Source organism: Nelumbo nucifera, chromosome 3 (assembly GCF_055504915.1).
Source record: "Nelumbo nucifera cultivar China Antique chromosome 3, China Antique-T2T, whole genome shotgun sequence".
NCBI lineage: Eukaryota > Viridiplantae > Streptophyta > Magnoliopsida > Proteales > Nelumbonaceae > Nelumbo > Nelumbo nucifera.
Genome location: NC_142651.1, coordinates 86,581,447 through 86,586,447, shown reverse-complemented (window position 1 = coordinate 86,586,447; position 5,001 = coordinate 86,581,447). Strand labels below are relative to the sequence as shown.

The following is a 5,001-nucleotide window of genomic DNA, read 5'->3' as shown; positions in this document are numbered from 1 at the left end:
ACTTTAAATTCTCTTTCTTTTTTTTTGTTTATAAAATTTGTATTGTTTTTTCTCTTTCTATAGAAATCAACCTCAGTAGTAATTGTATAGGTATTTTGGACATTTTCATGCCTTTTATTAGGGGAGTCCAATAAAGGGGGTCTACTTACAATTGTGTTAAAAAGTTCAAGGGAGGTGGTTGCAATTACCAAACTTCAAGAGAGGTTTTAAAATTTTACTCTTTTATGGATAAAAATCACTTAAAGAATATTTAATAAAAGTGATCAATCAATTTCTAAATTTTCAACTCACATGAATGGCTTGCCCAAACCCATCCAATCTCTTTACTGAAATAGATTTACTTTTCACACTTGCCCTTCAGATCAATCGTTTAGTGGTAAAGCCGCAACTTTAAATTCTCTTTCTTTTTTTTTGTTTATAAAATTTGTATTATTTTTTCTCTTTCTATAGAAACCAACCTTAGTAGTAATTGTATAGGTATTTTGGACATTTTCATGCCTTTTATTAGGGGATTCCAATAGAGGGAGTCTACTTGCAATTGTGTTAAAAAGTTCAAGGGAGGCGGTTGCAATTACCAAACTTCAAGAGAGGTTTTAAAATTTTACCCTTTTATGGATAAAAATCACTTAAAGAATATTTAATAAAAGTGATCAATCAATAGAGATTATCCCTCGAGGCATGTTGGGCCTGGAAATCACTGGCATGCTATCCTTTCACTATTAGGAGTGAGAGGTATTCAATGCTTTGTGAAACCAGCCTAACGAATTGCCCTCCACTCTAAGAACTATGAGGACCAAGTCTTCACTCAAGTCCATTGGCTCAACTCCCCACTTGGAATGGGTGAGCCAACAAGAAGACACCACCATGCCCTACTCCTCAAATTTGAGCACACATTCGGCCACCTTGATGCCCCCACTTGGGTGAAAAGCTCACGCTACTGACCCCTATCATAGTAATATTTCAATGTTCCCTCTGTTTCTTTTTCTTAAACAATCCCTCTTATTAATTTATTGTCGATTGTTTATATCCTAACTATTGGTAAATGAAATCTATCTTTTTAATTAAATCTAAATACAATATATCATATATAGTTAATACTTTCTTGTAGACATGCATAGAACGTAGTATAAAATAATATTAAAATTGAGCTCACCTAAACTCTTGAGGCTAGGAAATGAGAACATGTAGCAAGAGGAAGTAAACTATTGGAGGGCTTAGAAATTAGATTAGACATGGCCAAACTAGGTTTAGTGGCTGGGCGAATTTTAAAAATTTTTCTAAGCCAATTCAGAAAAGATTTTTCAATAATTTTAAAACTTGAAATTTTGGGATTGATCTTGCACTGAATCGGACAAGATTTGAAACCCAAATTAAAATTGATTATACTTGATATGGAGACCACAATATGCATTTCCAAGAGTGATAGTTTACACCTAATATCAATCCTAAAATCAGCCTCCAACTGAAAATGGCACAATGTGTACGTGAAGTCGATTCAGCAACACCGTTTCAACAAAACCGGTCTCCAACTTGCTTGGATCAAAGTGGATACATGAACCTGATATCCTCTGATGTTTTTTCTTATAAAATCATAGTAAAGAACTGATGGAAATCAGTCCCTACCACAACTAGGTCAAATTAGGGTTTCTGGAAGGCAAGAGAAAAGAAAAGAAAGCAAGAGATTGGAGAGAATTAGGTGAATTCACCCTTCCCCTCTTTCTCCCTTGTATAGAGCACTCTCCTAATCTAATTAGGAGATGATGCAAATCAAATTTGGATTAGGACTCCATCTTTAATTGATGAGCATTATCCACTTAAGAGAATTGGTTCTCCATATCCAAATCTCAACCCAAATCACATGACGAAAGGCCACTTTGAGCCTAAATATTACTAATGGGTCACTATTAAGTTGTCATGTGATCACTTAACAAAACAGATTAGTAATGGGTCGTAAGTCCATTTTCTTTAATGGTTCACATCTCAAGGTGTTGCATGGCCACTTTGAGCCTAAATATTATATGACATGGGATCCACAAAGGTTTTACACAAGTCCATAAGGGTTCAACCCCACCTCTAATAGAGGATAGGCCAAATTCATTGCTTAGGGGCAGTGAACCCTTGACCCAATCAATTTGGGCTCAGTTTGAGTAAAACATTTACACATAAATGGCCCTTGGATTCAGACACCCTATGAAAATCCAAGGACAATGGACTTATGTAAGATGAAGACATTAGGTAATCATCCCTGTAATGTTCTCTTACATTTAACATCTCGGCCCATAATCATCAAAACACTATTATAGGGAAGGACATCTTCCTTGACTACAAAATACAGTGTCACACTCTCTGGCACGATGGATTTTGTGATTAAAACCTTTTGCAAACATTTTTTCATAAAATAGTAATATAGCATATAAATTCCTTTTGCAAAACAGGTTTCAAATACGATTGAAATCCAATGCCAACAATTTAGGTTTCCATCTGACCGAGTGTAAACCCTAGTATTCACTTAGACTAATGAAGAGGCAAATCCTATCACTATGATCAACCACTTAGGTAATTTCTCAAACTGCCCCAACATGCCATAATATTTTATCCTTGATGGATTTCATTGGTTGGCACATCAAAGATAGTTCACTCGAAAACCTAGTGTAGTATCATAATCAAGTGTAGGGTTAAGTGCAATTTTTCAGTTTTGCTCATCTATTTCAGAGGTCCAAGGCATAACTAGAAATTGGTTTAAGTTTAATGGTTCTTTAAACACCCAATGCCTATTCTTGGGGTCTAACCCTAGTAGCTAAGGCAAGTGCTCCATCAATTCGGTAGTACACCAATGTTAGTCCTGTCAAGGTAAACTCCTTAAGTCTATCTAATGGCTTAAAACTTTCTAAAATAAGATGAGTCTCATAACTGTCCAGTTTAAAGAGTAATTCATACAAATACATCAATTTAAACATATAACAATAATGTACTTTATTCATTTACTAATAAATGTTTGTGTACATCAATCTGATCGGAACTAAGGGCATACATTGTTTAACAATATCAACTCAAAAACTTTGGGTTGAGTGTTTAGAAGCTAGGGTTAGATTATGCTTGACCTCTACCTAGCCCAACTTGCACCCTTACATGTAAGGTATGCTGACCTTACCACACAGAGTGTATAGTTGTGCAGGTTTGATCCTGTGCCTCCATATTTGAAAGGACACACCAATCATCTCATCAGCTACTACAACCAAACTGGTACAAGTGGAATAGTGGGTTGCTTTTTCATTTTCCAATGTGACACATCATATAGGAACCTTGTAGTAAAGTTTAGTAGATACCTAAATTAATCTTTCAACTTAAATATACACAAAAAATCACAACTTTGGTCCCTTTATGTTAAAATGCTAGTGTGGCTTACAAATGTAGCGGCAGATAAGCACCATGGTGCCAAATACCCGCCCTAATTATAAAGTTAAAACACTTGAAACAACTTACAAATAAAAGAGCTCTATTCTATTTAAGTGCTCATCTAAAATATTATAATAGTTCATTAGTTAAAGAAAAATAGTTACACAAGGAAATGGTTATCTTTCTACCATGAGAGAAATTAACTAAAAACATTGGCTTAGATGGTGAAAACAAAGAAAATGGTTATCTTTTCACCCAATCACAATTCAAAATACTAGGAAAAGGTAATATTATGTGCATAAAAAAACTTATTATATTTTATTAGTTGAAGGCATCTTAACAAAATTAAAATTTTAAAAGCGACATTTTTTTCTACATAAAAGATTATTAGGTCTATAGCAATCAATCTGGCATTTTTCAAATAAGATGTTGCTAATATTGAGTCCTTATTTATCCAAAATGATCATAACATTACTATCTAAAAAGACCTGGATGGGTAGATGCATATGAATTTTTATGCAAAGCATAAATAAAGTGCCACCAAATGCGAAAGTAAGAAAGCAATGTTTGAAAAAAAATCCACTATTTTCTTACCATTTTAATAAAATTGGAATTATAGCTTGTATATATACAAAAGCTTCATAATGTGTTCCTTTAACTATTTAACTAGTTGGTAGATAAAAATTAACATAAAGCTACCCATAGTTATTAGAAAATAGGGGATATTACTTGAAGTAATGGAAAAATCTCGGGATGGCAAGCGTCTTAATGTGGGTTTAAGTGTGAGGACAGCCACTTTGTGTAAAGAAAAAACTGCCAAAGATTTAAAGCCATATCCAACCTACCCCTCCTGTAAACGTCGGGAAAATCCCCCTTGTTGTTCACATTATGTCAAACAGATGGAGTCGCCATCCATCAAAATGCATAACTAGGAGTGATGGGCCTCCCGGATTTGTATTTCAAAAACAAATTTGGATTTAATGGAGACTCCATACCATTCAATCTGGACAAGGCAGAAAAATTTAGTAAGTCGAGAGAGAATATATCCCTTCTTTATTTTGGATTTGAATCCGAACTGGCTTTGGATTTGATTTCAAACTGAGAATATATGCTCTCCGACAACTAAGAAGGATATGGATAATACTCCCCTTCACTTCCAAACCAGCCCCTTTTGGACGTAAGGGTCTAAGAAAAAGGGTAGGAAACCCCACCCCTTTTCTATCAAAGCCCTCTCACATTCGGACTCGTCTAGCTAGTCGGATGTGCTAAGAGAGCATGCCAATCCCCCTAGGCACCAAAGAACACAATTGTTCTCATACTCACAAATCCAAGAGGCAAATGAAACAAAGAAACCGAAAGCAAGAGAAAGAAAGAAAAAAAAACTAAAAGAGAAACTAAATAAACAACCTAAAACTATCTAACAGGAATAAAAAAATGATCAAAATGACAAGATATGAGGTAAGGGAATTACCTCGATGTAGCCTTCAAACAAGGGTTGAATGCTGCTATTGCTTGGTGATGTGGCACGATCCGGGTGCTCCTACTTGGTTGCTGACTAGCTCCTTATTGGCAACAGACGGCACCTGAGAAGATGAAGAAGAAGGA

General features: G+C 35.1%; 1 non-coding gene across 1 annotated transcript; it reads right to left on the bottom strand.

Annotated features, from left to right (window-relative positions):
* Positions 1-642: 642 nt before the first annotated feature.
* On the bottom strand, positions 643-945 carry LOC148801570 (signal recognition particle RNA). The gene has a single exon (XR_016084834.1).
* Between the last annotated feature and the right edge of the window lie 4,056 nt (positions 946-5,001).